The sequence below is a fragment of the Notolepis coatsorum genome (assembly GCF_963971535.1).
Source record: "Notolepis coatsorum genome assembly, chromosome: 20".
Lineage (NCBI taxonomy): Eukaryota > Metazoa > Chordata > Actinopteri > Aulopiformes > Paralepididae > Notolepis > Notolepis coatsorum.
Window position 1 is genome coordinate 34,802,300 of NC_140184.1, and position 21,492 is coordinate 34,823,791.

The 21,492-nt window shown below is 41.4% G+C and overlaps 1 protein-coding gene across 2 annotated transcripts in view; it reads left to right on the forward strand.

The window, feature by feature from the left end:
- Positions 1–21,492, forward strand: part of znf609b (zinc finger protein 609b) — a 282,574-nt gene that overhangs the window by 117,453 nt on the left and 143,629 nt on the right. The window lies entirely within an intron of this gene.

Consider the following 21,492-nt stretch of genomic DNA (forward strand, 5'->3'; position numbering starts at 1 on the left):
TGTCTCTGGTCTTGAGTCAAATTATTTTAATCAATCCTTGCTGCCCTTTCTCAAAAGTGATTACAATTTTGTGTCAAGACAACAAGAGAAAAACATGTTCTGTTGTCAAATAAACTGAGTTGCCTATACATGATATATTTTTCTCATTGTCAATTAAATTCTCATCAACAAACAACACAGCACTACATTGCATAATTGAGACCCCATGTAGCCTACAATATATCCAGCCATAAACTCATATCTTGGGCTGCAGCTTTGTGGTTTGAACTGTTTTTACTCTAATGAGGTTAGTGTCAGAGCGAGGAATCCTTTAGTACAATTAAAGGCATACTTTATTAAAAATATATAATAATAGTTTGCCCCAATGCTCATTATATTGTGTAGCCTAGTATGCCCGGTGGCAATTATTTGACCCTTTATAACATTTGTCCAGGTTTGGGTCAGAACATCAGAGTACATTGATTAATACCTAAATGTGATATGGAGTCTGCCACCCTATGGCAACATTCTTATAATGTCAATGAGGCTTACTATCCCTGGTGTGAAAATTGCTCTGTGATGAAAGCCCTCTTCTTGGAGAGAGATTTTGCTAAGAAGAATTGAGCATTGATCTTTAGGTGTCCCCCTGGTATTAGAGAAATGTATCTTCCTACATCAGGCTTCTGTAAGTGTCCGCTCACACAGCAGACAATTGGTTACTTGTTGTCATCATCTCACACACAGTTAAACCCTCTCAATAACAGACCAGATGAAGGAACATACAGACAAAATATCCAATCCATTTTGTTATCTTGTCAGATGGTGTTGCTGAGGGGGGGGGGGGGGGGGTGTAGGTTGTTGAAGTCTGGCTGAAGAGGTTGTCTGGGCTAATCCCTCTTGTTACATTTTCCTGGATGTCAAAAGGCTATCTGCCGAGAATAGACCACAGAACATTCCATTTAGCCATACCACCTTGTTCAAAAGCTCCTATACTTTACCATGGAGACCTAATGATATTCGGTAATAAAATTGATAATGTGATTTATTTTTGTTGTATTGCACTTCTAGCTTGATGTGTTGTCTTGATGGTTTTTCATGGTATCTCTGAAACCTTATACTGCTGGCCTTTTTGACCAGGTCACGAGAACGATTTTAATCCCAACAGGACTAATCTGGTTAAATATAGGTTGAATGAATGGATAAATAAAAACATTTGATCAGCTTGAAACATAGACTAACTAACTAACTAGTACTAAAAATGTAACTGTGTATTTTACAGTTAGCTTGATCTAGCCAAACAGCTCCCGGGAAGCGGCCGTTCCATGGCATAACAAAAGGGACGAAATGCTGACTACAAGTCAATACCTTATTTTATCACCTCCGTAGAACTGTCATTTCCCAGGGACTTGTTCAGCTAAGCATGGCTTGGATATTAGCCACGTGTCTCATGTGGGAAATTCACAATGTTACCTTTTTTGTTTTATTCATAGTTCTAAGCAGACTATCGATGCCGAGAAAAGTTTAAAGCCAATCCAATGTTTTATATTTCAAGATATCATACAGTCTCCATATTAAAGTCTAGGAGCTTTTGAACCAGGGGGCAGGGCCAAATGGAATGTCACCCCTGTGGTCTGTAGAGCAGCCAACATTTCAGAGTGAGAAACAGGAGAAGTTAGATTGTGTAGTGTCATAGTGGTAGACGCTCCTCTGCTCTCATGTCTCCTGACGAGTCCTGAGTTAACAGCCAAGCTGAGAGGTCAGTCTGCAGAGCAAACTCTTTCATATGGGCTTCTCTCTAATCCTGTGACTGTTGTGTCCATTTTCAACATAATTGAATATCATCTGGTTACACACACAAACTACCGCCTCTTCATATGAAAAGGAATTGTGCAATATTGATGTGCTCTGCTTCCTTGTTGTTGTGAGAAATGTGCATTTGTGGTTGTGTGTGGGTTATATTTCTAAGCTTGGATGTGCAGATCTGAGATGAAAGGATTTTCTTTCCCATTCTAATCCACACAGACAGTTAGGCCCTTGTGATTATTGCCACCCCCTTCTCTCCACTCATCTCTTTGAATGCAGGGCCTTTCTAATTCACCCTAAAAAGGGTTTCAAAAGGGGATTATGCCGCTGATAGAAATTAAAGAGAGAACACAGCCGTCCTCTGGGACCGATGTCAAACATTCATGAATTTATGGATGCTCACGCAGTGCACAATATGGGAGGTTATTTTGAGCTGTTGTAGTCCTCATATTACATTATTACGTTTCCTGGTGGTGTGGATTTAGTTGTTTTTCCAAACACTAAACTATGTATTTGACAGCAAATCAAATACTCTTCTGTCTTCTCTTCTGTTTTCAAGTTATTTCTGACATTGTGGGTACTATTAAGAAATGGTAAATCTTTGAGAGGTCTTTCTATTGTAAACAACCATTAGAAGTCTTGGCTACTTCTAGGGATGGGCAAAACTCACAAAATGTCTATCCGATAGTCACTAGTACTATTCAACCCCCCCCCTCCCCCAATGTTAACGTATATATATATATATATATATATATATATTATTTTTTTGTATTTTTTTTTTAATAATTTTTTAAACAAACGCATAAACAAACATGACAACACACGATAAGATATACAAACACACATATGCTCCAGCTCGTACCCCCCCCTCCCGGACCCCCCATTGGATAATCCAACCATTATAACTTGTTCCTATATTTTTTTTTTAACTTGGTAGCGAGTATGAGATAATCAAACAAGGCCTAACAAAATTAATAGTTGGTTTCCGGTTGCCGACCGACCCTGCCGATTTAGGTGCGACCCAATATATTTTATGAGTTTTTAAAAAAAATTATAAAAAATAAAAAAAATCAGATTTTTACATTTACATACATTTAGTATTATGGATATTAAACATGCTGGCAGAGTACATGCATCCATGTTGTTGTGAACATTTTAATTAAATAAAGAAATTCCCTATCCATAGTCGCCGTGGGAAAGAATCAAATAAAAAAATTTAATTAAATAAATTCCCTACCTACCCATGGCCAAACTGACAACCAACAGGAAACCAACAATATATTTTACTTTGCCCAAGCGAACTAGCTGGCAGCTGTCATTGCTATCAGCTAGCGTTACATTTACATTTTGTCATTTAGCAGGTCCGCTTTTATCCAAAGCGACTTACAAGTTCTGTACGACAATTCAGCAGGAAGGGTACAATTCTTTCAGCTGAGTAACAATGTTTTTCAAAGTTTTGAAACTTTAGTGTTGAAACCTTAGATATGCGGGAGTCAGACCAGCCTAAACGTTATTTCTGTGAAGAAAATAAAAACATTCATTCCAAAAGCATCACCGATGCTTAAAATGTGTGAGCTTAGTGAAACAAAGTAACATCTCTGGTCTCTCTTTCTTTTCTGTTCTTGAATGTACTGTAGCGATGGAGCCTGTCCCAGCTGTTATGCTACCTGGCTCGCTAGTGCGCTCCCTCAGCTAGCCCCTTTCGTCACTGCGATGCAAGCCAGTGGCTCGAATACGCATCGAATCAATGTTATAAGACATTGATATCAGGAGCTATCTGTACCCCAGCATGCCGTTCAGCGATCTAACATTTAATAGGGCTCCCCTCTCAATAGACTACAGTCTAGGTGCTGGTAAAAACAAGCGAAAATATTTTATTTGAAGACAAAAGTGCAAGTCGTATAAACTATTTGATGTATTTTATAATTGAATGACTATTCAAAAATCGATGCCCATCCCTAGCTACTTCCATGTGAGTATTACCGTTCATAAAATGGTTCTGCCTACCATCTAGGACTAGAACCCAACAACACTTATGATATTAGTAGGGGTGGAACAGTACTAGGGATGTCCCGATCCGATCTCGTGATCGGGATCGGGGCCGATCACGTGATTTTCAGAGGATCGGGATAAAAAAAAATTAAATAAAAAAATCGGGGGTGAAAAAAAATATACGTTTTATTTTATTCAACAAACATGACCATGTTCACATCTTAAACTCATACTGAGGCCATAGTTTTGGTTTTAAATTACATATCATCATTCATTTATTTATTGTCACACAGAGCAGAAGAATTTGCCAAAACAAACGCATTTCCTTTGATTTACACCGTCGCACGACAGTGACGTGTGCCGAAAATAGCAGACCTACAAGCTCACAACGCGTTTGCTCCCGAACGCTCCCGAAACACAGGCGGCAGGTTATGTCGGTCAGGGCGCCTGCACAGCGAGGAAGGGAGATGGTGAGGGTAGTGTGAGCCTCCCACACGTTACACCTCACCAATGAGAGTACGCGCTGGCAGGTTGGTTACCAACATCTCTCCTAGCTCTAACCGGTCACTGTCAAAATAATGTGCCTGATGTCAAACTGCCTCATTCTTTCAGTTTTTGCATGACTACGTCCTTGAGAATAACTGAAAAGTTGGATTATTTTGATTAAACTGCAAATAGCCCATTATTTAAACATTTTCTACTGCGTATTGTGTAGGTGTTCCACTGCTCGCATTAAACAGGAAATCAAAATATGTATATAAAAAAGAAAAGGTGTGGTTGTCACCTGCAGACTGGGGGAATACAATTAAATACTATGCTGATATTAATTTGAACTATTTAGACTACATTTATCTCTGTCACTAAGTGGCAGCTGGGAGCTGGCCATTATGTACTAGTCTTACCGTGGTAGTCAGTGTTACCGGTGTTATCAATACATACAACATTATAAACTGAAAGTGTCTGCGTGGACAGCAGAGCTACTTTATAGGTCTGTGCAGCAGAGTAGCAGTAAAGAGTAGCTTAAGTTTCACTTACATTTTTTGAGTTGATTAACTTCACATGAAGGAGAGAAAGGAGACTCTAGAGATGACGTATTACACAATGATGGTGGAGGATTTGGTAATATTTTGGATTTAAACCCTGCAGCAGCTCGACTGGAGAGGAGCTCAGAGGACCAGTCTAGACCAGCAACAGTATGTTTGCACGATACAAGGCTACAGCTACATTGATCCATCATCCGGTAATTGACGGAAGGTATTACTGTCCGTTAGTTTATTTTTAAGTTGGGACATAATGTCAACTCTGTCTGTCCAACAAATGGATACTAGTAGGGATGTCCGATATTATCGGCCGACCGATATTATCGGCCGATATCGGCAGTAAAATGTGACATCGAAAAATATCGGTATCGGTTTAAAAAAAATAAAAAACAATAACAATATTTGTTATATATATATCCAGTGAAATTATTAGTTACCTGAAATTATTCAGTTTTTTGGACGGGGAAACCCTGCATATATCGATATCGGTTGATATCGGTATCGGAAATTAAGAGTTGGACAATATCGGAATATCGGTATCGGTAAAAAAGCCAATATCGAGCATCCCTAGATACTAGTCATTGAAAATGAATAAAAAAAAAGAGATGTTCCTATACCATTTTTCCCTTCCCGATACCGATTCCGATACCTGAGCTTTGGGTATCTGCCGATACCGAGTACTGATCAGATACCAGTGCATGAAAAAATATATTATATGAATTATACAATTTTCTTTTTTTTGCTACAGATACTGTTTTACATATAATGTTTTTTGTAATAACTAGAAAGTAATGGTATTTATTCAACAACAGGTGATTGTATAGATTAGTATAATTAATTGACAACTGTGCTCAATGAGTTAGGGCATTTGCCATGTTGTATGGCAAAACACATCACGGGAATACTATGACTAGCTTGTGGTGATTAGACATAATTCACACACGGAACTGTTGTTGGGACATTGGTTCCGCCCGGACGTTATACATTGTTGCTCAGTTCAGTTAGCTAATAATGAGACAATTAATGTTGTGATTTTCGATGCACAATAAATATTCAACATTCTCTTTTGAGACTCCGCCTCAGACTCTTATCCTTTGGCACTAAAAGCTAAACATTGTCACCGGTATGGCTGTCCGGCAACATGTCATTAATTGTGTGCCTGTGTGCGAGAGGTCGGTCAGTGACGACACTTAAGTTAGCCAGTTAAAGTGAGCTAGATGGAAAGACAATTAACGTTACTGGGGAAAAAGTGATTTACCTTGGAATACTCCTGTGTCAACTTGCTGTACTTTGCTTGCACGTCTGCAGCCCTTTATTGCTGGATTGGCGGGCGGCGCTCTCTAGTTTCGGTCCCTCCCCACAAGGTTCTTCACATTGACATTTGATAACGTTAGTCGGCTAACGCTAGTTGGTAGCTACTTGGCTTGAACTCGATTCACCGTGGGTGCATTATTGTTGATAGACGGCCAGTGTCAGGTCCTCGAGAAAGGACAGGCGATCATCTGATTTGATGTAACGTTAACGCGGATGTTGTTCCAACTAGCTAGTTTTTCAGCTAATGCTAATGCCAGCAAGCGAAACACATCCGAGCTCCCTGTCACACGGCTCTGTCAGGGACAATGGCATTTAAGAAAGTGTATCTGCTGTTAAAATGACAAACAGCATTGACACTTTAAATCACGGTCAATTAAAAACATGTTAATTTTATAATCCTCACTCTCCGCTAGCACGTCAAATTACGTCATATGGGATCGGAGCATAGACATGACGCGTACGCGCCGATACCCGATCCACCATTTTAGGCTGTATCGGAGGCATTTCCGATACTGGTATCGGTATCGGAACAACTATAATTAAAAACATCAATGTAGCCGCATAACGTTAAGGATTTTGAGCATAATTTTGTAAAATTTGGTGTCACCTCACCGGTAATACCGTTATGTTATATTCAACCCGGTAGGACTGTTTTGGAGAATGGAGTACCGGTTTTAGTCAGAAACATACTGTATACAAATTGCCAATTGGCCCAATGAAGTTTAAATGGATGAAGCCTGATTGTCAATAAAAAAATTATTTTATATAAAAAGAAATTGGCAGAAGAGGTTAATGATCTGGAGCATTTACAGGATGTAGGCTACTTCTGCTATGAGATATGTGTCTTCTTGTCTTGGCCCATTCCTTCAAGAGTAGTACAGTCAGTAAGACTTGTGTTATTGAACCTGTTGGAGAGGATTTGGATTAGTATGAATGAGGCAGAGCATCTTATGGCTTATAGACCCAGGCCTAAGTAAATTAACTCATTAAAGGAATGCTTGCTGATTTTTATTGAAACATTAATGTCCAAATTAAGTTACTTAAATTGTTTCTATTCTTCTCAATTTTAGCTTGGATGCCAAGTGTCCTTTTAAGCCCGGTGACATCGAACCATTGACTTTTTTCATATTCCACTAGTCAGCCAGTGTTTACATGTCATTTACATTCACACAACTGGCAGAGGCTCTTTTACCATGGCCAGACTTGGCACATGATGAGCTGAATGCATTATACACCGAAAATGAAGAGGGTTAATGTAGGTCTAGGCCGAACACATAATATTCAGTGAATTATGAGTAAGACTGTCAGTGCAGCAACAGTGTAAACTCACTCTAGACCATAAACGACCTAGCCAAACATAGTATTTAGAGTCTATAGTAAGTTGGGGGGATATTTACTGCCAAACACGAGCCATTAGATCCAGCCCAGCTGAAAAGTGGTCACCCTTCTGGCAGTGTGTGATGTGTGATGTTTATCTTTCCAAAAGCCAGCAGTTTGAGGAAACCATTAAAGGAAACTATTTTTGAAAGGTTTTTATTCTTAAAATGCAGTAGTGGCACCTTTTACACGCACATTAATACATTTTCTGTGACAGAACCCCCCCCCTCCAATCAGCTCTAAAAGCAATTGGTCTGAAGTCGAAACATCTTTAATTGCGTTTTTCCCCCCATTTTTGGAGGACAGATTAAAAGCCGTTTTCCTCTTCCACCAGACTCCACATCCAGATTTCTGATCTCCATGTCTTGTAAATTGCTTTTATTTGCATGATTTACCACATCAAAAGCTCTAAATGCCACAAGTTATAAATGTGGCTCATCATCTGCTTACACCTCTCCTCAAAACGTGGTTGTATGCCATTGACTTTTATAGTCTCTGGGGTAGGGAGCTAAGGGAGCAGGAGGTTGGATTCTTCTCATTGCTGTTTGCTTTCCTTAAACGATGGTACCACATGCATCAAAGTCACCCCTGCCAAAAGAGTTGTCTCATGAATGCTGATTTGCTCAGTGGAGACTGCATGGAAGTGTCCTTGAATCAACTACCCTCTACAATGTCTGTTGTAGACAGAGAATGGCCCCTGGTGTCAAATCACACTTTAGCTGTTGTCTGTTGAATTCATTCCATTCCACCTCATCCTGTTTTTCTCTCATTCCTCGCTGACCTGATCTTATGGTCAGTTGGATGTTGGGCTATTTGCTGCAGTTATATATATGGAATCTAGGAATGAGGCTACTGACTTCTTTTGCTATCACTTGAGTTCCCATAGATGCCGTTAAGAACGTCCTTTAGGACAGTGATGGGCAAAATTAGGTCCATGGACCCTAAGGGTTGCTTGAGGGGGTTCATCAAGGGAAATGTGAAATTATAACAAATCTTCTCTGAAGGTAGAGCGTGGGACAAAATCTGTGCCCTAATCCTTATCTATTTGGGGGTATTTGCCATTATTTGCTCAAGGACCCCTAGAGCTCACAGGTTCCAAAATTGTTTCCATGGTAAACAGGAAGGTTCTACATGAGGTCGTTCGACTACTTCCAACTACATTTTGGAGCTACTAAGGCCATGTCCAGTCGAAAACGATTTTGATCTTTTTCGTTTTCATTTAGTTTTCATTTAAAAAAAGGTTTCCCTAAAAACGAAAACGTCTCAAGAAATTGCCACAAATCTACAAAATAAATGTCTTTCCTGTTTTAGACGTCGCTCTTTTATTTTGAAAACAGGAAGTGTTGTCGTTGTTTTCGATAACTTGAGCTAACGTAACATTAGTTTTCCAAAGGAGTGGAGCAAGAGACGGAGACCGCGGCTCAAACTACCTGTGTTGTATTAAAGTCATTGATTGATGTTTAACTTGTCCCTGTCATTTTGACTAGCAAACATTTGTTGTCTGTATTTAATGTTACCTCAGGATACCACTGTATTGTATTTAGTTGGTTAGCTATTTAGTTAATGTTGATAGCATTTGAATAGCATCAGCGCTAGCTGGCTGGCTACAGCTCAACACCAGCCATGGGGCTACTATAAACGGATAGGAGAGAGAGACGACACCGCTGCGCAATGGAGGAGGAAGAGCTGCAGATTTTAATCGGCAGGAGAAAGAGAGAGCTCAAAGCCGTATATAATATAATAGCCCTGTGGTGCGGTCGGAGGCAGCTCAAACTACCTGTTGTATTAAATTAATTGATTGATGTTTAACTTGTCCCTGTGTCCAGACCAGTCCTTTTGACTAGCAAATGTTGTCTGTATTTAACGTTACCCCAGGATACCACTGTAATTGTAGCAAAAGTTGTCTGTATTTAACATAACCTCAGGATACCACTGTCTATTGTATTTAGTTGGTTAGCTATTTAGCTAATATTGATAGCATAGCATCAACGCTAGCTCGCCATGGGAATACTATTTACTAAATGATGGAGGCTTTTTAATCGTCAAGGTAAGAGAGGATTTGTCATGATCAACTGAAGGCGTATGCTATGGAACAGTATGTGCTTGGCTACTACTTGGGTTTTCAGAAAAAGTACATTTAGCTGTAAAAGCCCCATCAAGCTCAATAGCTTCTGTAACACTGTAAGGGAGATGTCAATCTGTTGTCGACAGTGGTTGTGATGTTGGCTGAGTTTGCACATGCGGGTTAAGGGAGAGGTGGGCTATCGCGTCAACGATTCTCCATGTGGTAAATACACGGGTCACATGTTTATAGGAACGTGTATTTCGTGACTGTTGGGAATTAGGCTAGCTGGACTTACCTACTTCCAGTGAATGACACTAAGCTAGGCTAACGGGGCGGGTCTTCCTACTCCTACAGCATGCACGGAGAAGATAAGGGTATGTAGCTGCTTGTCTAACTCCGTGGTAGATGGCGTCTCTACTTTCCGTAGCTGCATTTCTGCAGACCCCTCTCTGATTGGTTGAGCCCATTTCTGCAGACCCCTCTCTGATTGGTTGAGCGAAGCCCCTCTGATCGCTATAGTTTCCCAACAGGAGTAAAGTCTGGAACGCACCACAGCCTGTCACAAGCAGTAGAGATGCGTCGTAGCAATCCGAAGTGACATTGACCACCAGACTCTTTCTCTTAAGGCATTAACTGGGTTAATTAATATAAATGTTATATTGTAACTGTCTAGTTACACATTGGTTCCGAAACATGTATGTTCCAGGCTGCAATTAAAACTTTGAATCTGAGAGTGCTGGACCGGCTTCCTGCTTTCTTCTAACTGTCTAGTTAGGCATTAACTGTGTTAATCTAAATGTTACATTGTAACTGTCTAGTTAAGGCATTAACTGGGTTCTAAATGTTAGGTATTGTCACACCAGGATCAGTTGGTATGATGAAACACATGTTATTATATGTTTGATTGAAATGTTGTGTCTTACTAATAACTAATTCCGTGGTCAATAGAAGTCTCTGTGATACTTTCTGAATATGATTTGGGAACATCAAATGGGCAGGGTTATAATAGAAGAAAGACAGTGTAAACAATATAATTAACTCTGAATATAATAATGAGGAAAAAGAAACAGGATACACAACAAGGTGCATGAGATGAGGTTATATGTAGAACATGGTACAGTTACAGTAAGTGGGGAGTGCGTCATGGTACTGTTACAGTAAGTGGGGAGTGTAAACACTAAACAGTGATTCAAACCCCCTCAACGTACAGTTTCCGACAGCTGGGCTGTGTTGAACTTGTCACGTGAAATAACGTTATGTGTTGTCACGTTATGAATAAACCGCGAAATAACATAACGTTATGTTATATAACGTTACAATGTACAGTTTCTGACAGCTGGCTGTGTTGTGAAATGTGCATAACGTTATGAATAAACCGCGAAATAACGTTATACGCGAATCTGGTAGTACATTTCTTTTTATCTTCTTGATATGATAACATTACGTCTGCCTTTTGCTCAACCAATCAGAGAGGGGTCTGCAGAAATGGGCTCAACCAATCAGAGAGGGGTCTGCAGAAATGCAGCTACGGAAAGTAGAGACGCTGGTAGATGGCAAATAAGCTAATTACCCAAAAGGTTGGCTTGTTCCTTAACTCATTCACTGCCAATGACGATTATACTCGTTATTGGCCGCCAATCGTTGAACGCCAACAACGAATATACTCGTTATTTGATTGTTTTTTCTTTTATTCGATATTTCTATTCATTACAGGCCCACTGACTTGGGGTTAACATTGGGAATCCTCATGCCAATGTAAAAGTGCAATACCGGCCGCATCACGCTAGACGGCGGTATCGAGCACCCTTTCTACCCTTGTATCTTTCTCTGTGGGACGGCCCCAGGTCTCGGGTTTCATTTTCCCTTGTTGGGCGAGGCGAGCGGTTGTCCCGGTTCCACCGAAGCCCGTCAAATATCTCCGATCCATATGTTGTGGTGAATTATGCCGATGAGCAAATGGACATTGCATATAGCAGATGGCGATCAAACAATTGGAATATTCTTTATGGATTACTCCCGGCCACAGGTAAGGGCGATTTGACGTAAATTTTAGCTTGATCCTGCAATGTTTTCACACTGATCGGGCTGATAACCGTTTTTAGTGTTCAATGCGAATGCCGTTACTGACAATCAAATAATCAGAAACGACCCCCCCCCCCCTTTCATGCATTCATGATGGAACATAATAGCTATGATCTAGATTTGATTTCGGAACAATAGCGGGTTCAGGCAAGAAACGGCAAAGTCTACAATGGAATCGACGTATACTGCCATAACTAAGCATTTCATGAATTACCCTAGACCAGGGGTTCTCAACCTTTCTGCTGCCAAGGCACCCCTGTGTCCAAAAAAATATTCCAAGGCACCCCTACATACGGTAAAGACTTTTCCGGTGATGATGACAAAAGTGCTTGCTTTCAAAATAACGTTTATTTAACCCATTGAAACCGGGAAACACATTTGTGTGTATATGCAGGCTATATAATGCATTATTAGCAGGCGTTTCAGGTCTAAATGTATAAATAAATATAGCAATAGTGTGACCATTTCTCAAACAGAAAATCATGTATTTATTTTTTTAAATACAGAAAAATATCAATAAAGTGCTCTGTTGCAGCTGCACTTTTTTCCAAAAAAAATAACTAGTGTGACCATTTCTCAAAATATCTCAAATTATAAATAAATACAGAAAATAAGCACTTGTGGACATTTCTAGCTCAGTGTGAGGTCTGCTGTAGCCCCTTCCGTGACTGTGATGCACCGAGTGAATCCACAGTCACTTGCTCCTCAATAGGAAACCAACGTATGTTGATCATGAAGGACTAGTTCTGGCCGAACCGCTCGTTATACATGTATCACAGAGACATGGCAAGGGTGCTCACAGTTGCACGAGGGGTTCGGACAGAGATACGGGGTGGTTTGAAAGTTCGGCGTTGCTAATAAACATTTTAAATCATTTTTATCAACTGCTCAAAATGGCATTATTTCCGGCGTTGGCTGCCTGGTTGTGATCACAGCGCATGCGCATCATGCACCCAACGCCGGAAATAATGCAGTGCTGACCAGTTTATAACAATTATTTACAATGTTTATTAGCAACGCCGAGCTTTCAAACCATCCCGTATCTCTGTCCGAAACCCTTGTGCAACTGTGAGTACCTTTGAAATGTCTCTGTGATTCTTGTATAACGAACGGTTCGGTTAGAACCAGTCCTTCAGGGTGAATCTAGGTTGGTTTCCTATTTAGGAGCAAGTGACTGTGGATTCACTCGGTGCATCACAGTCACGAAAGGGGCTAGGTCTGCTGCTGCTTCTGGCTAATGATACGGTCAATACGTGGGGAGATCGATGACAAGGCAACACGCATGTCATCCTCAAGGCTCAACTTGGCCCTATATTTGGTTTTCAGAGCTGTCATGGATGAAAATCCAGCTTCACACAAATATGTGGTGCTGAATGGTATCAACACCTTAAGTGCTGCATCGTGAGTTACTTGTCATAATAATCATAACACAGCAGCACTCACTTGTTCTGCACTTGGCGAGTAGCCCATCACCGTCGCGTGTAAAGCACTTTTCTGAAGCTGTGTGATCCGGTCTTGAACTTTCCATAACGTGTCTCGATAAATCCATTTGATTAGATCCAGCACTGAATGCATTTAGTGATTATTATCGCTTTGCATTTCCTTGATAACGGATCAGAGCCGCGAGCCGGCTCTGTAACGGAGATAGGACCCGTGATGTGACGTCACACGAATGCGACTGCTCTGGAAATGCGTTGGAAAATCTGTTGGTAAAAGCAATGACGCCTGCCGCGGACGTTAAGTTGGTAAAGTTTCTATAATAACTTTACGAAACGTGTGAAGACATTTTGATCGATTTCTTTTTTAGTTCATGTTATTAGATTAGGCAATTATTGTATACACATGAAGCACTAGATAGACTATTTGTTTAGTTAAATAGTTGTCATTCTATATTCTTAAAGAAACATTCCCATCAGGCATCTGGCGGCACCCCTGGCAGCTCTCCGCGGCACCCCTGTGTGCCGCGGAACCCCTGTTGAGAACCGCTGCCCTAGACCTCTCTAAAACCTTATACCTATACTTATATTCACCACGGTATAACACGGGAATGTATGGATGGAAAAATTATCTCTTTTTTGCATCTTGACCGGAAGAAACTCAATGTCAAATGACTATAGTATTGTATCCATGGCTATAGAATATAGATTTAGCTCTACAAACAAGGTGACTAACTCCCATCGTTTACAGCGTGGCAGTAGCCAATGAGTTAACAGTTAATGTGAGATAATCAAACAAGCAAGCTAACTGGCTGCTGTCATTGCTAACAGCTAACGCTAGTAGACCAGGTGAGCGTTCTTTCCTAGAGCAAAAGCATTCATTCCGAAAGTTATATCACTGATGCTTGAAATATGTGAGCTTAGTGAAACAACATGGCAAACATACAAAACATTGCTACAATGTAACGTCTTTCTCTCTCCATCTTTCTTTTCTATTCTCCCAGCTGTTAACAGACTGTTGTGCTTAGGGATGGGTACCTTTCACATTTGAACCGATATGGTACCGGTACCTGTGAATCGATACCGGTACCCAACGGTACCTTTTTTCGTTACTTTAGTCTCAAAAAATTAAATTTACCTACCTCAGTCCAAAATCCAAACTTCAAATAACTACAATTTCGACCGTTTTCGGCTTGCCATTGCTCCGACTGCTTTGTTGTTGAATCAAGTCAAATCCTAGGTAAGCATATATTGTGCGTGTGAACGTTGACATGAAAAGAAAAAGGGTAAAAAAAATAAAATAAAATAAATGTCTCTTGGTATCTCACTTGAATCGATACTCGGTAGTACCGACGTGTTTCGGTTCGGTACCTCAAAAGTACCGAATTCGGTACCCATCCCTAGTCTTGTGCTACCTGGCTAGCTAGTGAGCTGTACCCAGCATGCCGTTCAGTGGTGTCACAATTAATAAGGTCCCCTCTCAATACACTACACAGTGTAGGTGCCAGTAAAAATGAGGGGAAATATATTATTTTGAGCCAAAACAATATTTGCATAAACAACTATCAAATTTGTCTTTACAATTTAACAAATATTCTAAAATTTGCACATCCCTACTGGCATATTCCTAAAAGAGTGAAAAATAATAAGATTATAGGTACAACAAGAGTTCCATGTTTGCTTACTGCATTGTGTGCCAAATGGCCCAGGCACTCAGGCAGTGTAACTGTCGCTTTATGTTGATGCTTCCACCAACCTTCACTGTTCCTACAGGTTCTTCAAGTTCCTTTGACAATGGAAACGTGTCACTAATTGGCCAACTTACCGCTTGGAGCCAACACATGTGTTAGTGTTGACTGTTTACCAGGGATGCACCGAAATTTCGGTTGCCAAAAATGGCCTTTCGGCTTTCGGCCGAAAGAGTTTTTTTCACCGAAAATATATCACCGAAAGTCAAAGAACATAAACAACCTGTAACCTAACGCGTGTTGTTGTGATGACTTAATCAAAATGCGGCTTCAGTCATTACATGCGCAACGTGAGCTCTTCAGTCCTGCGTTCTGGCAGCCTGTGATAATTTTTATGTAGATTGGTAGCGAGCTGCAGCGCAGTTCTCCTCTCCGGTCTGAGACCAATAGGGTCCAGCTGCAGCGCCGGAGAATCCTCTCACTGGGCAATCCTGTGGCAGCCACGAACCTTCTTTCTATAGAAGCAGCTCGGATGTTCAATCAATCAATCAATCCAATAACACACGCTTGTCGCTCACTTAAAACAGCGCACCTCCCAGCTGCTATATAGAAAGTAGTAGGTTCGTGGCTGCCACAGGCTTGCCGCTTGAGAGGTTTCTCCGGCGCTGCAGCTGGACCCTACTCGCGGAGACACGCTGTGCTGTGGGGTGTTGCAGCCTGTGATAACTCCTCTTGGGACTCGGGAGTCGCGCTGTTTCTATGTAAACTCTGCGCGCAGCCCGTCCAATAAATGCGTCTTTAACATGCTTTATATCCTCGCCATTACTATATGCCCGTCGCGGTTAAAAACCTTAACTAACGTTAGCGTTAAGCTAGCTAACAACGCTTCAGTTCCTCTTTCAATCGTCTTTCTTAAGCTACGTCATCCCCCGCTAAGAGTCACAGGAGATGTAGTATATACAAGTCCTTCCATGTAGGCTAGAACGCAGTGAATTATGACAGTAGTTCAAGTTTCTTTATTAGTTGTCAACTTGTCATACAAAAATACAGAGTACTTTTATATAAAATGCTTACTGTAGCCACTACAGTAACATCATTAAGTCTGCTATAAGCTATTCTCCCTCTTGTGTGTGCAGATCTTTATGCAGTTTTAAAGCACCTTGGCTTTGTTCTGAATGCACTTGGTTGTAGTTATCCTACGGAGAAAAGAAAATGCACTTGACTTTTATTAATATTATTTAAGTTAAGTTTTGCCATAATCATGTCTTTTGTCATAATCAGGTAGCTGAACAAAAAAAAATACATTATATATATATATATTTCTATTAATCATTTTCGGCCTTTTGGCATTCGGTTTTCGGCCAACTATTTTCGGTTTCGGCCAAGAATTTCCCATTCGGTGCATCCCTACTGTTTACATCCCACCGAGCGCAGTGGTGGCGCAGGCGAGTGACATCATCCACTCCACGGTCGCTTCAGACAAAACACCCGGAGGCACTCATCCTCATCAATGGGGATTTCAACCATGTTAAACTCAACAAGACGCTGACAAACTTCACCCAGTATGTGACCTGCAAGACCAGGGGAAAACAAGACACTGGACCTGCTGTATGCTAATGTCAACGAGGCATACAGTCGTCGTCCCCCCCCCCCCCCCCTTTTTGGCCAACCAGACCACAATCTGGTGAAGCTTGTACAGAGACAGCCACCTACCACCAGGCTTGTTCCACAGTGGTCTGAGGAAGTCGAGGGGGAGCTAAGGGAGTGCTCAGCACAACAGATTGGGAGGATCCATGTAGAAGACATTGATGGACTCTCCCACTGCATTACGGCATACATCGCATTCTGAGAGGAGAGCATTGTACCAACCAAAAAGGTACGTTGTTTTCCCAACAATGGATCAATAAGGACATTAAAACCTACTAAACATAAACAAGAGGGCCTTCATGGCAGGGGACAAAGAGCAGGCCATGACTGTCCGAAAGGAGCTCAAAAGGGAGCTCAAAGCAGCCAATGGCAGCTATAGGGACAGACTGGAGGGCAGGCTACAGGCCAATAACACCAGAGGTGTGGGTGGGTGTAAGGAGGATCACAGGGTTTAAGCAGCAAGGCCTGGCTCTGGAGGGCCCCCTGGAACACGCAAACAAGTTTAACTTGTTTTCCCAATAGGTTTCACCAGAGGAGCCCCCAAGCACCCCACCCCGACAGCAGCAGTCTGTCCCCCACCACCCACAAACACCAATCCCCCAGCCACCAGCCCACTACCCATTGGAGACAGCAGTATGCCCCTCCCCCACCTTGACCATCACTAATGCCCCTTTTCCACTGCATTGGTACTCTACTCTGCCTTTTCGGTTTTCCTTTGCCAAAATTTGCGGATGGTACCTGGTACCCGGTACTTTTTTAGTACCGGCTTTCTCGAGGTTCCAAGCAGGTAGAAGTGGTACCAAAAAAAGTGACGTGAAACACTGCAGACCACTCACTGATTGGTCAGAAGAGAGAAGTGTCACACGTTGGAGCGTCTGCACAAAAACAGAAACCCGCCATCTTTAATGACTCGCGTAGGATTAATTATTGTTTATTTATTATTATTGTTTGCAGCAGGAACAAGTGCAATAAACAAAAAGGATACATTCACTGTATTCTGCCTCATTTATTGATTAAACAAAAAATCAACACAATTTACCACAGAGCGGAGAGTTTACTCTCACAAAAAGATCGCTGATTTGTTAGCTTATGTGATTGCGTTTTACCGTTAGCATTGCGGCTAGCGTACATAGCGTGCACAGATCAATATAACTTGCTTGATTGTTTGTACTAGTAACGTTAATGCTAGTAGAATAGACACAACGTGAGATAATCATCATCCATTTTAAACCGGTTATTACCTAATGTTAACGTTAGTAGAATAGACACGAGAGTAACGTTAACGCTAGTAGAATAGACACAAGAGGTAACGTTAACGCTAGTAGAATAGACACGAGAGGTAACGTTAACGTTAGCAGAATAGACACACCGAGAGTCTGGTTAATGTTGTTATTGATTGATTGATTGAAAACTGTTTGCTCCAAACCCTCACGGACATGGCTATGCTCACGGAGCTCTCATGCTGTACGTACGGCAGCGGCCCCGCCTCCCACACGGAGACAAACTGAGTACTACCTGCAGTGGAAAAGGAACGTAGTACTAAAGCGAGTAGAGTAGGGTCGAGTCGAGTAGGTACTATGCAATGGAAAAGAGGCATAACAGAGGTGCGGAGTAGAGCTGTGAATCTTCACTGGCCTCACAATTCGATTCAATTACGATTCAGCTGTCCACGATTTGATTCTTCGATGCATCTCAATAATATATTACATCCTCAATTTTATTATCTATATTACTGCACAACATGGCTACTTTTTCATCATACAAGCAGTCAGATAAATTTACTTATTTAGAAAGTTCTTAAATCAGTGTCAAAATAAATTTCTTTACTAATGTTGCATGATACACAGATACTAGAAAGGTATCTCGATACCCAGCTGTTAAAAATGGTTCAATACTCCATTTTATTAGTATCAATACTTTTAGAATAGCCTGATGCTATATTTTCTAAGGGGACAAGCTTTATCAGCGCAGCATTACACAACACTGGGTACTCGTTCCGGACTGATATCCAGAACTTTGCAAGGGCCTGTCCAGTGAACTTGACTGATCATTGAGCGCCTCCTGCTCAGACAGTGGCCTGCTGCGTCATGCGTAATGTCCAATTGTCCGTGCGCTCTCTCCGAAATTGTTCAATGAGCCCTTCTAGTGGCTACAGATGATGGGCTTCAGTTCTAATAATTGTTTGCTTTTTCGCGGCCAACCAGCACCGCTTCTGACAACTAACCTATCCATTGCGAGTCCAGGTTACACACAAAAGACCATATGTGGGCGCCGCAATTATAGATGCGCAGGATGTAGTGAGATGTATATTAGAATACTGCGTCGACCTCCGTTGATGAAGGGGCTAGACATAGCAAATACACACAGCTGCCAGGTGGAAAACTCAATCTGAGTTGGGCTCATTGGTTTTTTATTATTATTTTTTGCCAATGCGCCCCACTGTCACCTACACCCCACTTTGTGTCGCGACTCGTGACCCGTAGTTTGAGAACCGCTGATCTACATGCTCCACAGAGCCTACATGCACCTGGAGAGGCTGTGCATCTCATCTCATTCTTCAGCGCCTTCAACACCATCCAGCCTTGCCGGCTAGTGGAGAAGCTTACGGTGATGCAGCTGGAGCACATTGGCCGGTGGCCTGGATTACTGACTACCTCACCAACAGACCACAGTACGTCAGACTGCAGGGCAGTTAGTTAGATGTACTGGGGAGCAACACGAGTGCCCCCCATACCACTATATCAGTGCACCTCTACATGTATATCTATACCACTATATCAGCACTGCCCTGCCCTACTGCTAATTTACATTGTTGGAAACTATTGACCTAGCAGCTTCTTTGCCAGAAATAGTTGCATAATTACTGAGAAGGAATTCTGCCATTTCCTAACATTTCATCAATTTTGTCTCTATTTTGGCTAGAAACTGCATAATCAATCAAGTAGAAATGTGATTAGTTTGTTGGCTTACTCGTCTGTTTTTTGTTTCTCATTGTGCTGGTGCACAGATGGTCAAAGGACTAGATATCCTTCCTTTTTAACTTGATATGCAGCACCAAGTCCCTGAATTGTTGATCCTTGTTTGTTGTTTTCGCGGTGAGATGGCTTTGATCTTCCACCCCCAAATTATTGAAAACATTTAGTCTAGGCAGTGGATTTCTTTTTATAAGCCTAGAAAATGATCTTCAGTGCATTATTCTTTGAATAAATACACAGGATTTTATATCTACACCCAAAATGACTTGGTCCTAAGTGTTTCACCGCAGTGACTGGAAGGAAGGACATACAAGTGGATCAATAAAGGTGAAGTTAATATGGAAATGAGCTCCTCTTTATAGAGGTGGCTAGGGAGTTGTTTAGTCCTTGGATTATGCTGAGCTCACACACTCAATTATGTTTTGTAAGTGGTGCCCCTTTCTCCATCTGGAAAACTAAATTATATTTAATCATATCCATTAGCTCTGTATGCCTTTTAAGAGTATGAGACAGCCTCCTGTTAAATACATTCTCTGAAGTCGAATGGTATTTTTCTTGTAGTTAACAACACAGCACAATATACTAGTCCTGACATTTGATAGTGTTGGATAATGGGTTTTGGAATATGACCAATGGAAATAATCAGTGCAAAAATCCACTACATTTACAGAAACAGAAACAGAACATCCAAGAAAGTCAAGTTTACTTGATAATATTCATTATTATCAAGAACTATTTAACTACAATTACCAGGCTGCACACTGTGCTGATCTCTCTGAGAAAGATGCTGAAACACTGCCATTAAGCAAGGCATTTAACACCCATCTGGTCCATAGATGTACCTGCCTTACAGCTAATATGCTGCTGGGAGAATATCTTTTCTTTTAATTGTGCTGTACTATTACACCGACCATGTTCCCTTTGTGCACAAAGCTGTTCATCCTCCTTCACCAAACGTGGCGTTTCTTACCGGTCGCGATAGACTACTCGTCTTGTGCAAAGAGGGGGTGTTGTTGTCAGATGTGAAAATAGACCACTCGCATAAAAATAGGATTTGTTGCACACACACACGACAACCATGCTCGTGGAGCACCTTTAATTGATTATAGTGGCAAGGAATCATCACGGCAACTCCGCGAGCAGCTTTGTCACTGCTGTAACGCGGTGAGTGGAGCAGCCCCGTCAGTTGTGCATTAGTATGGCGCAAATCTAAATCCAAACATATTAGTATGTCAAACGTTGTTTACCTTATATATACCAACAAAACCTAATGGAAACATATTAGCGCCAATACTGCCAGTTTGACGGTACTCAATTTAAATGGGAGATGGAGGTGTCAGCTGTGTGGATAGCAGCTGTAGAGAGGGAGGAGGGGGGACTCTAGGATCGCTGCCTTGACTGTTTATTTTTATCAGGGCATTAGCAGATTAGGCCCTCAAACTAACAAGGTCATCAAACTATGATGGCTGAGAGCAGCAGACTGCTAAGCGGCTGACAAGGGCAGAGAGGGAGATTGGTGAAATTTAGGGGGATTCAGTTTGTTCTTCCATCTTTAACATCACACACACACACTGACAAACTGTGTGCTGTTTTAATGATCTGAAGGGCATCCAGATGATAATTTGTTTATAGAGAACCCCCACCGCTGCTGAGTGACAGCGCGCTGCATTGAGCTGACACGTCTCTGCATGTCCTCTGATTAAGCAACCATCTTAGGGATATTTGAGGGCTCCATCTGGTATTACAGATACCGTGGATTTCTTCTTTTTAAATCACTTTAAAATGTATGCATTTATGTGATTCTCTGTTTGATTTAGAGGTAGCCAGCTAAGAGTAGCCAGCCAAGGAAAGGGACACATTAATGGAGGGATACCATTCAATTTATGTAATGTGCAATGCGCAAAACCTCATTTGGACAATCGGTCTTCTCTGTTAAATGAGCAATACTATGGAACTGTTTAGCCATTGGGCTGAAAATACAACACAATTCTTTATTTTTTTTTAGTTCTTTTTTAGCATTTTTACAGCTTTTATTGGCCACGCAGGACCGACAGAGGAGAGGGCGAATGGGAGGAGAGGTGGGGAGGACATGCG